The 13,044-nt window shown below is 38.5% G+C and overlaps 1 long non-coding RNA gene across 1 annotated transcript in view; it reads left to right on the forward strand.

The window, feature by feature from the left end:
- LOC132522866 (uncharacterized) overlaps positions 1-7,566 on the forward strand; it is a 33,074-nt gene extending 25,508 nt beyond the window's left edge. The window contains exon 3 of the long non-coding RNA XR_009541359.1: positions 7,430-7,566. This is a non-coding gene — a long non-coding RNA (uncharacterized LOC132522866). The remainder of the gene's footprint in view (positions 1-7,429) is intronic.
- The last annotated feature ends 5,478 nt before the right edge of the window (positions 7,567-13,044 follow it).

The raw sequence follows: 13,044 nt of genomic DNA on the forward strand, positions 1-13,044 counted from the left end.
AATGAGCCCTCCCAGAATATACCATTAGCCCCACCAAAGAGCCTGGGTAGGCTCCAGTGTTGGGTTGCCTCAGCCAAACAACCAACAGGGAGGGAACGCAGCGCCACCCATCAGCAGACAAGCAGATTAAAGTTTTACTGAGCTCTGCCCACAAGAGCAACAGCCAGCTTTACCCACTACCAGTCCCTCCCATCAGGAAGCTTGCACAAGCCTCTTAGATAGCCTCATCCACCAGAGGGCAGACAGCAGAAGCAAGAACTACAGTTCTGCAGCCTGTGGAACGAAAACCACATTCACAGAAAGACAAGATGAAAAGGCAGAGGACTATGTGCCTGAAGGAATAAGATGAAACCCCAGAAAAACAATGAAATGAAGTGGAGATAAGCAACCTTCCAGAAAAAGAATTAAGAATAATGATAATTAAGGTGATCCAGGACCTCAGAATAAGAATGGAGGCAAAGATCGAGAAGATGCAAGAAATGTTTAACAAACACCTAGAAGAATTAAAGAAAAAACACTTAGAAGAATTGAAGAACAAACAAACAGATGAACAATACAATAACTGAAATGAAAACTACACTAGAAGGAATCAATAGCAGAATAACGGAGGCAGAAGAACAGATAAATTCTGGAAGACAGAATGGTGGAATTCACTGCCATGGAATATAATAAAGAAAAAAGAATGAAAAGAAATGAAGACAGCCTAAGAGACCTCTGGGACAACATTAAATGCAACAATATTTGCATTATAGGGGTCCCAGAAGGAGAAGAGAGAGATATTTAAAGTGATGAAAGGGAATCAACTACAACCAAGATTACTCTACCTGGCAAGGATCACATTCAGATTTGATGGAGAAATTAAAACCTTTACAGACAAGCAAAAGCTAAGAGAATTGAGCACCACCAAACCAGCTCTAAAACACATGCTAAAAGAACTTCTCTAAGTGGGAAACACAAGAGAAGAAAAGGAGCTACAAAAACAAACCCATAACAATTAAGAAAATGGTAATAGGAACATACATATTGATAATTACCTTAAATGTAAATGGATTAAATGCTCCAACCAAAAGACACAGGCTTGCTAAATGGATACAAAAACAAGACTCATATATATGCTGTCTACAAAAGACCCACTTCAGACCTAGGGACACATACAGACTGAAAATGAGGGGATGGAAAAAGATATTCCGTGCAAATGGAAATCAAAAGAAAGCTGGAATAACAATACTCATATCAGGTAAAATAGACTTTAAAATAAAGAATGTTACAAGAGACAAGGAAGGACACTACATAATGATCAAGGGATCAATCCAAGAAGAAGATATAACAATTATAAATATATATATATATATATATACACATGCACCCAACATAGGAACATCTTAATACATAAGGCAACTGCTAACAGTTCTAAAAGAGGAAATCGACAGTAACACAGTAATAGTGGGGGACTTTAACACCTCACTTACACCAATGGACAGATCATCCAAACAGAAAATTAATAAGGAAACACAAGGTTTACATGACACAATAGACCAGATAGATTTAATTGATATTTATAAGACATTCCATCGAAAAACAGCAGATTACACTTCCTTCTCAAGTGCGCATGGAACATTCTCCAGGATACATTACACCTTGGGTCACAAATCAAGCCTCAGTAAATTTAAGAAAATTGAAATCATATCAAGCATCTTTTCTGACCACAACGCTATGAGATTAGAAATGAATTACAGGGAAAAAAACGTAAAAAACACAAACACATCTAGGCTAGACAATACCTTACTAAATAACCAAGAGACCACTGAAGAAATCAAAGAGGAAATCAAAAAATACCTAGAGACAAATGACAACGAAAACACGACGATCCAAAACCTATGGGATGCAGTAAAGGCAGTTCTAAGAGGGAAGTTTATAGCAATACAATGCTACCTGAAGAAACAAGAAAAATCTCAAACAAACAATCTAACCTTACACCTAAAGGAACTAGAGAAAGAAGAACAAATAAAACCCAAAGTTAGCAGAAGGAAAGAAATCATAAAGATTGAGCAGAAATAAATGAAATAGAAACAGGAAAACAATAGCAAAGAGCAATAAAACTAAAAGTTGGTTCTTTGAGAAGATAAACATAGTTGATAAACTTTTAGCCAGACTCATCAAGAAAAAGATGGAGAGGACTCAAATCAATAAAATTAGAAATGAAAAAGAAGTTACAATGGACACTGCAGAAATACAAAGCCTCATAAAAGATTCCTACAAGCAACTCTATGCCAATAAAATGGACAACCTGGAAGAGATGGACAAATTCTTAGACGGTTTAACCTTCCAACACTGAACCAGGAAGAAATAGAAAATATGAACAGACCAAACACAAGTAATGAAGTTGAAACTGATTAAAATCTTCCAACAAACAAAAGTCCAGGACCAGATGGCTTCACAGGTGAATTCTATTAAACATTTAGAAAGAGCTAACACCCATCCTTCTTAAACTCTTCCAAAAAATTGCAGAGGAAGGAACACTCCCAAACTCATTCTACGAGGCCACCATCACCCTGATACCAAAACCAGACAGATACTACAAAAAAAGAAAATTACAGACCAATATCACTGATGAATACAGATGCAAAAATCCTCAACAAAATACTAGCAGACAGAATCCAACAACACATTAAAAGGATCATGCACCACGATCAAGTGGGATTTATCCCAGGGATGCAAGGATTCTTCAATATATGCAAATCAATCAATGTGATACACATTAACAAATTGAAGAGTGAAAACCATATTATCATCTCAATAGATGCAGAAAAAGCTTTTGACAAAAAGTTTTTGACAGCACCCATTTATGATAAAAACTCTCCAGAAAGTGGGCATAGAGGGAACCTACCTCAGTATAATAAAGACCATATATGACAAACCCACAGCAAACATCATTCTTAATGGTGAAAAACTGAAAGCATTTCCTCTAAGATCAGGAATAAGACAAGGATGTCCACTCTTGCCACTATTATTCAACATAGTTTTGGAAGTCCTAGCCATGGCAATCAGAGAAGAAAAAGAAATAAAAGGAATACAAATAGGAAAAGAAGAAGTTAAACTGTCACTGTTTGCAGATGACATGATACTATACATAGAGAATCCTAAAGATGCCACCAGAAAACTACTAGAGCTAATCAATGAATTTGGTAAAGTTGCAGTATACAAAATTGATGCACAGAAATATGTTACATTCCTATACACTAACAATGAAAGATCCAAAAGAGAAGCTAAGGAAAGAATCACATTTACCACTGCAATAAAAAGAATAAAATACCTAGGAATAAACCTACCTAAGGAGGTAAAAGACCTGTACTTAGAAAACTATAAGACACTGATGAAAGAAATCAAAGATGACACAAACAGATGGAGAGATACACCATGTTCTTGGATTGGAAGAATCAATATTGTGAAAATGACTATACTACCCAAAGCAATCTACAGATTCAATGCAATCCCTATCAAATTACCACTGGCATTTTTTACAGAACTAGAACAAAAAATCTTAAAATTTGTATGGAGACACAAAAGACCCCAAATAGCCAAAGCAGTCTTGAGGGAAAAAAAGGGAGCTGGAGGGATCAGACTCCCTGACTTCAGACTATACTTCAGACTGTACTACAAAGCTACAGTAATTAAGACAATATGGTACTGCACAAAAACAGAAATATAGATCAATGGAACAGTATAGAAAGCCCAGTGATAAAACCACACACCTATGGTCCACTAATCTATGACAAAGGAGGCAAGGATATAGAATGGAGAAAAGACAGCCTCTTCAATAAGTGGTGCTGGGAAAACTGGACAGCTACATGTAAAAGAATGAAATTAGAACACTCCCTAACACCATACACAAAAATAAACTCAAAATGGATTAAAGACCTAAATGTAAGACTGGACACTATAAAAATCATAGAGGAAAATGTAGGAAGAACACTCTGTGACGTAAATCACAGCAAGATCCTTTTTGACCCACCTCCTAGAGAAATGGAAATAAAAACAAAAATAAACAAATGGGACCTAATGAAACTTAAAAGCTTTTGCACAGCAAAGGAAGCTACAAACAAGATGAAAAGACAGCCCTCAGAATGGGAGAAAATATTTGCAAATGAAGCAACTGACAAAGGATTAATCTCCAAAATTTACAAGCAGCTAATGCAGCTCAATATCAAAAAACAAAGAAACCAATCCAAAAATTGTCCAAAGACCTAAATAGACATTTCTCCAAAGAAGACCTATAAATGGCCAGGAAGCACATGAAAATCGCTCAACATCACTAATTATTAGAGAAATGCAAATCAAAACTACAATGTGGTATCACATCACACCAGTTAGAATGGGCATCACCAGAAAATCTACAAACAACAAATTCTGGAGAGTGTGTGGAGAAAAGGGAACCCTCTTGCACTGTTGGTGGGAATGTAAATTGATACAGCCACTATGGAGAACAATATGGAGGTTCCTTAAAGAACTAAAAATAGAACTACCATATGTCCCAGCAATCCTACTACTGGGCGTATACCCAGAGAAAACCATAATTCAAAAAGACACATGCACCCCAATGTTCATTGCAGCACTATTTACAATAGGGAGGTCATGGAAGCAACCTAAATGCCCATTGACAGACGAATGGATAAAGAAGATGTGGTACATATATACAATGGAATATTACTCAGCCATAAACAGGAATGAAATTGGGTCATTTGTAGAGATGTGGATAGACCTAGAGACTGTCATACTGAGTGAAGTAAGTCAGAAAAAGAAAAACAAATATTGTATATTAACGCATATATGTGGAATCTAGAAAAATGGTACAGAGGAACCGGTTTGCAAGGCAGAAATAGACACAGATGTAGAGAACAAACGTATGGACACCAAGGGGGGAAAGCAGCGGGGGATGGGGGTGGTGTGATGAATTGGGCAATTAGGATTGACATGTATACACTGATGTGTATAAAATAGGTAACTAATAACCTTCTGTATAAAAAATAAATTAATTAAATTAAAAAAAGAAACAAAACAAAAACCTGCAGGGCTGGAAAGCAGGTCAGTGGTTTCCAGGGGGTGAGGTTGGGGAATGCTTGATTACAAAGGAGCAACACAAGGGAATTTTGGGGGTGAGGGGTGTCGATAGAACTATTCTGTGTCTTGATGGTGGTGGTGGATACATGCCTCTTTGCATTTGTCAATAGAACTGTACATCAAAAAACCCACAATTTTATTGTATGTAAAACCAAATATTTTAAAATAAGTTTAAAAACTCGAAACAACAACAACAACAAATCCCACTGTAACATAGCCAATAAAGTCAATGATTGATTAGGTAAGAAGGTGAAATGACTGAAATACATCCAGTTTTTTCTACTGTAAGGTGGAACTAATAGTAATACCTATTTCCCAGGGTTGTTATGAGATTCTGCGTCGCACAACATCTGGCACAGCGGAAATTCTCAATAAATTCTCAATAACCATTATTAGTAATAAAGTGTAGCCATTAAGCACACAAACCCTGGATCAAAATGCCCGGGTTCAAGTTCTCGTTTGCCCACTTACTAGTTGTGTGGCCTTGGGTAAGTCACTTTGCTTCTGCTCCTCTGAGTTCTCTTATTTTAAAAATGTGGTTAATGACAGTACGTACCTCAGAGGGTCTCTGCTAGGGTTAACTGAGTTAATCACGGTGGAGTACCTGGAACGGGGCCTGGCACCGCGCCACAGAGGGAGGGGGAGAGTTGTAAAAAAACGAGCGGGGTGGGAAAAATGCCAAAAGCTTCTGTGAGTTCAGAAGGGAGAGGAAGTGACCTGGTTGCATGTGTGTGTGTGTGTGCGTGCGTGTAGGGATGGTTGGTGTTGGTCTTGGTTTTATCTAAATGAGTTGTACACCTAAAGTGAATGGGAAAAAAGTCAGGAAAAGACAAGTCTTAAACATTTATCAGGTATGCCCTTCAAGAACAACTTCCAACTGTGGTAGAGACACTGCGTATAGGGCCTGGATGGAAACAGACCTGGTTTCTCCAAAGAGCAAGAGAGCTAAAACAAAGAAGGTAACTTGCTACATTAGCATGGTGTCAAAGGCAGGGTGAATTTGCATTAAAGGAGTGTGAAAGTTTCAAGGCAAAGTAGGTCATGAGAAAAGAGAGTTAAATAGACCCAGAGACTCTGTTGAATGATTTAAACCTCTTATGCAGCTGATTGAATAAAGAGGGAGGTTTCTCTGTGTTTGTATGACCATAGTCATCGTGATGGCTCAGGTTGACTCCAGCGGATGCGTTGCCAGTGGCCACAACAGGAGAGGGGACTAGTCAATGGGCACCAGTGACTGAGGTGACACCCTTTCACTGGAGGCTGGTAGTGGTCGTCACATGGAGCTGGGGATCCCTCATTAGATCTTTATCGCTGGCCGCATCTCTAAGGATCACATAAGTCCCAAGAATATGGGGAAAAGCATAATATTTAGTGAAATGAGAAAAATTTCTCTTAGTATGTAAGTGAAAAATATAGATTATAAAACTGTATATGGACCTAATTTGGTTAAACGTATGCACAGAAAAATGGGAATGAAACACATTAAAATGGTAAAGAATAGTTGTCACTGGGTGAGAATTACAGATGACATATACTCTTTTCTTTATATTTTATATCTTTTATATTTTCTATAATAAAAATGCTTTACTTTTACAATTAGAAAAGAAGGAATAATTACAATTAACTTAAAAGGAAAAGAAGTTTCCTTTGCAAGTTCATAGCCCTACATGTTGTTCAGCAACATATGGTTGTTTGCCATTTGGATGAAAAGGGCAATAAACACTTTAACTGCTGGCTACATTCTCTAACCTCTAGATGAAGCTCAGAGCTTCTCAATCTTATTTCAGATCCAAGAAAGAGGGTCTTTTATGCAGGTCAAAGACATAATGGAGTCCTCAGAAACCCAGCATGAGCCATAGTGGTTGAAGCTTGGGTGGGAGTGATGACGACATTCAAAGCTCCTTCTTTCCGAGATAAGCTGCTTCTTTTGGACCACTTCCTGTCACTTTTCTTGCTTTTGTCTCTCTCAGCTACTGTAAAAAGATGGGATTTATATTTGCGGATGCTGCCATAATGAAGTACCATAGACTGAGTGGCTTAAAGTACAGAAATTTACTTTCTCACAATTCTGGAGGCCAGAAGTCTGAGGTCAAGGTGTCAGCGGGGTTCGTTCTTCTGAGGTCTCTCTTTTTGCCTTGCAGATGGCCATCTTCTCCTTCTGTCTTCACATGGTCTTCCTTCTGTGTGTGTGTGTGTGTGTGTGTGTGTGTGTGTCCTAATCTGTGCTTCTTTTAAGAATACTAGTCATATTGGACTTGGGCCTACACGAATGACCTCATTTTATCTTTTTTTTTTTTTTTTTTTTTTGCAGTACGCGGGCCTCTCACCATTGTGGCCTCTCCCGCCGCGGAGCACAGGCTCTGGACGCGTAGGCCCAGCTGCCACGGCTCACGGGCCCAGCCGCTCCGCGGCATGCGGGATCCTCCCGGACCAGGGCAAGAACCCGCGTCCCCCGCATCGGCAGGTGGACTCTCAACCACTGCGCCGCCAGGGAAGCCCCTCATTTTATCTTAATTATCTCTTTAAAGGCCCTGTCTCCCAAAACCAGTCACATTCTGAGGTCCTGGGGGTTAGGACTGCACTTATGAATGTTGAGGGGACAAAATTCAGCCAATAAAAGGGTTCAGGTGTTTTCTTTCTTAGGGGACCATACCTCTGCTCAAAGAGTCAAGGAAGAAAAAAAAAAAAGGAGTCAAGGAAGAATGAATGCAAGGCTTAAGAGAAAGGGAACAAAAGAAGCTGCTTAGCTCATGCAGCTCAATATCAAAAAACCAAACAACCCAATCCAAAAGTGGGCAGAAGCCCTAAATAGACATTTCTCCAAAGAAGATATACAGATTGCCAACAAACACATGAAAGAATGCTCAACATCATTAATCATTAGAGAAATGCAAATCAAAATGCAAATGAGATATCATCTCACACCGGTCAGAATGGCCATCATCAAAAAATCTAGAAACAATAAATGCTGGAGAGGGGGCGGAGAAATGAGAACACTCTTGCACTGTTGGTGGGAATGTAAATTGATACAGCCACTATGGAGAACAGTATGGGGGTTCCTTAAAAGACTAAAAATGGAACTACCATATGACCCAGCAATCTCACTACTGGGCATATACCCTGAGAAAACCATAATTCAAAAAGAGTCATGTACCAAAATGTTCATTGCAGCCCTATTTACAATAGCCAGGACATGGAACCAACCTAAGTGTCCATCAACAGATGAATGGATAAAGATGTGGCACATATATACAATGGAATATTACTCAGCCATAAAAATAAACGAAATTGAGTTATTTGTAGTGAGGTGGATGGACCTAGAGTCTGTCATACAGAGTGAAGTAAGTCAGAAAGAGGAAAACAAATACCATATGCTAACACATATATATGGAATTTAAGGGGAAAAAAATGCCATGAAGAACCTAGGGGTAAGTCAGGAATAAAGACACAGACCTACTAGAGAATGGACTTGAGAATATGGGGATGGGGAAGGGTAAGCTGTGACAAAGCGAGAGAGACGCATGGACATATATACACTACCAAACGTAAGGTAGATAGCTAGTGGGAAGCAGCCGCATAGCACAGGGAGATCAGCTCGGCGCTTTGTGACTGCCTGGAGGGGTGGGATAGGGAGGGTGGGAGGGAGGGAGATGCAAGAGGGAAGAGATATGGGAACATATGTATAACTGTTTCACTTTGTTATAAAGCAGAAACTAACACACCATTGTAAAGCAATTATACTCCAATAAAGATGTAAAAAAAGAAACCAGAGAGTAAGCTGAGTAATCTGAGCCCAAATCTGCCTTTGTCTAGAGTGTCTATTCTGGGCACGTAACGCTCTTAAATCTGTGACTGCACTGAGGCTGCTTAAGGATTTGAAATCTTGGTTATCTCTTCTTTGGCGACATAACTAATATAGCATTAGGTTGATAACACCAAATGATTGGATGTTTCTACAAGGAAAAGCAAATTTGAGAACAGAGATATGTTAGAATCTTATTCAATAAAAGCTGGGGAATCTTATTCAATAAATCTTATTCAATAAAAGAGAGGTCTGCTCTGGTCATATTACCCTTAATGGGTTGGTCAACATTGCCATTCTCTGCTAAAAATGAGAAGAAGCATTCTGAGGAACTCATATGGAATTTTAAGTTAATAAAATGCAAGAGGCTCTCTCTTCCCTCTGTCCAAGGGATAAACGTCCATAGAATGTACTCTGACCTCTTCCCCAATGACAAAGAACCCTGAAAGTTTTACAGTATGGAATGGATGTCCTTGGCCTATGGAAGAGAAAAGCTCAGGTCTATGAATTTTGCCTTTGCCCAGCCAGGAGATGGTGCCGTTTTTCTAGAGAATTGAGCCAGATTTAGCTTGAACTTTCCATTTGATCTTTAATAAGCTGTGTGGGCACCATGCTCACAGCATGTTTCTATAGATGCGCATATATAACCACTTTCTAGAAGATTCCAGTTAACTGTAGTTAAACAAATTGGAATCTTCAAGCTTCTCAGTTTAAGTAAAAACTTTTATTTTTTAAACATGGGGTTAATTAGAGAAAACCTTAGTATCTTCTTATAAACATATATTTTAGGAGCTCATGCTTTCTTCTCCTTCTCCTTCTCTGCCTGCACCACCCCCATCCCTTTTATCCCCTCTCCCACTCATCTCGCTCCGACATACTAGCTGACATCATCTTTTCCTACCTTGACTTTTGAAAGACCCGCTCACCATCTTTCACTGTTATGTATGGTGGTTGGTTTACTGAATTCAACAGTAAAATTGTATCTTTTGAGGAATGAGTATTTCTAAATATGTATCTGAGTATTTATCTTTTTAACTATATCACTTCAAAATTTTTAATGAAAAATTTAAAACATTCAGAATACTTGAAAGACCAATATAATAGGCATCATATACCATACCCACCACATAGATTCAACAGTTATTAACATGTTTCCATTTTTCTTACGGTACAAATATAAATATATAGATATATATGTATATATATTTATACGCTTGGAAGTTGGTTGTAGACATTATGAAACAGCCTTAAGTATTCAGCGTGTAACTTCTAAGAATAAAGACATTCTTCTACCTAACTGCTAATCATACCTAAGAAATATATCACACCTAAGAAAATTGACAATAACAATTTCTAAGTGTTACCTAATACCTAGTCCTATTCAAATTTTCCGAGTTATTCCCCCTGTATCTTTTGTAGCAAGTTTTGTTCAGTTGGATCCAATCAAGGTTCATACATTGCATTTGGTCGTTTTGTTTGTTCAGTCTCTTCTAATATAAAACCCCTCCTCCCATCCTCTTACTTCAAACAATGATTTTTTTGAACAGACCAGGCCTACTTTTATTTAGAATGTCCCACATTTTGGATTTGTCTGATTGTTTCCTCATACACTTGTTCTTAAACTGCATCCCTCAGAGATCAGAGGCTGAGGGAAAGGCTTATCTGCTACAAGCTTATTAGGAAATGCAGCCTCAGGGAGCAGGAGTGGGTGCATATAGGGGGCATAAGGCAGTGGAAGAGGGTGAATCAATATGAAGACATATTATCAAGCTGCCCACTATCCGGTGTTAAGCACAATGATTACTTTATCTTGTGGGATCGTTTGAGGGAGCATGTAAGATAATCTGTCTGGAGAGGAAGAGGGAAGAGCTTATTCATTGGCTTTCATATTCCACTGATGCAGTATTCACGTTCACCCCATGGAGTGTTAATCGATCCCTCCTTCCAGTTGGTGCGTGAGCAAGCCCAGAGCTGGCTGGTGGAATTTCAAACTTCTGTCTACTGTGAAGCCCTGGGATGAGAAGCTACACTTTAAGGTGGGGCCCACATGAAGACTACTGGAGCCCAGCCACAGTTGGTTTCTGCAAGGATGGCTGAGGCAGAACAAAATGGCTCTGGAAACAGCTGAGGCTGAGAAGATCTGAAGTGGTGCAGGAGTAGTATCTGATGTAGTATCTTTTAACTAGTTCTTCTATCCCCAGTAATTTCTATAAACTGGAGGTCAGATCTAAGATCTTGATGAAATTCAGGTAAAACATTTTGACCAGAAAACTTCATAAGTGGGGCTTCCCTGGTGGCACAGTGGTTGAGAATCCGCCTGCCAATGCAGGGGACACGGGTTCAAGCCCTGGTCTGGGAAGATCCCACATGCTGCCGAGCAACTAAGCCCGTGCGCCACAACTACTGAGCCTGTGCTCTAGAGCCCGCAAGCCACAATTACTGAGCCTATGTACCACAACACCTGAAGCCTGCGCGCCTAGAGCCCATGCTCCACAACAAGAGAAATCACCACAATGAGAAGCCCACGCACCGCAACAACGAGTAGCCCCTGCTCGCCACAACTAGAGAAAGACTGCGAACATCAACGAAGACCCAATGCAGCCAAAAACAAATAAAAATAAATAAATTTATTAAAAAAGAAAAATTCATAAGTGATGTTGTGTGCTTCATGTTACAACACATCAGAAGGCACAAAATGGCAGGTTGTCCCACTATTAGTGATGCTAAGTCCCTTGGTTTGGTTATGACCACTAGATCTATTCAGTGTAAAACTCTGTCTTCCCCTCTGCAATCAGTGTATATCTCTGGGGCGATATGACACTGTCCTTTCCCTAGCAATCTTTTATGAGTTTTTTTTTTGATATTGAGTTGTATGAGCTGTTTATAAATTGTGGACATTAACCCCTTATCAGTTATATCATTTACAAATATTTTCTCACATTGGGTAGGTTGTCTTTTCATTTTGTCAGTGGTTTCCTTTGCTATACAAAAGCTTTTAAGTTTAGTTAGGTCCCATTTGTTTATTTTTGCTTTTATTTCTTTTGCCTTAGGAGACAAATCCAAAAAAATATTGCTAAGATTTATGTCAAAGAGTATTCTGCCTATGTTCTCTTCTAGGAGTTTTATGGTTTCAGGTCTTATATTTAGGTCTTTAATCCACTTTGAGTTTATTTTTGTAATATGGTGTGAGGAAATGTTATCTCATTTTTCTCCACGTATTATAGCTGTCCAGTTTTCCCCAAACCACTTGTTGAAGAGAAAATCTTTTCTCTATTGTATATTCTTGCCTGCTTTGTCATTGATTAATTGTCCATAAATCCATGGTTTATTTCTGTGCTCTCTATTCTGTTCTGTTGATCTATGTGTCTGTTTTTTGTGCCAGTACCATACCGTTTTGATTACTGTAGCTTTGTAGTATAGTGGGCAGTCAGGGAGCATGATTCCTTCAGCTCTGTTCTTCTTTCTCAAGATTGTTTTGACTATTGATCCTTTTGTGCTTCCATACAAATTTTAAAATGATTTTTTCTAGTTCTGTGAAAAATGCCATTGGTATTTTAATAGGGATTGCATTGAATCTGTAGATTGCTTTGGGTATAGTGGATATCTTAACAATACTAATTCTTCCAATCCAAGAACATGGGATACCTTTCCTTTCTTTGCATCATTTTTGAATTCATTCATCAATGTTTTATAGTTTTCAGAATATACTTCTTTCACTTCCTTGGTTAAGTTTATTCCTAGGTATTTTATTCTTTCTGATGTTATTGTGAATGGGATTGTTTCCTTAATTTCCCTTTCTGATATTTCATTGATGTGTATAGAAATGCAACAGATTTCTGTATATTAATCTCATATCTTGCAACTTTACTGAATTCATTTATTAGTTCTAACAGTTTTTTGGTGGATTCTTCAGGGTTTTCTATATACAGTATCATGTCATCTGCAAATAGTGACAGTTTTTCTTCTTCCCTTCCAATCTGGATGCATTTTATTTCTTTTTCTTCTCTGATTGCTGTGGCTAGGACTTCCAATCCTATGTTAAATAGAAGGGGTGAAAGTGGGCACCTTGCCTTGTTTCTGATTTTAGAGGAAAAGCTTTATGCTTTTCAGCATTGAGTATGACA

This window comes from Lagenorhynchus albirostris, chromosome 7 (genome assembly GCF_949774975.1).
Source record: "Lagenorhynchus albirostris chromosome 7, mLagAlb1.1, whole genome shotgun sequence".
NCBI lineage: Eukaryota > Metazoa > Chordata > Mammalia > Artiodactyla > Delphinidae > Lagenorhynchus > Lagenorhynchus albirostris.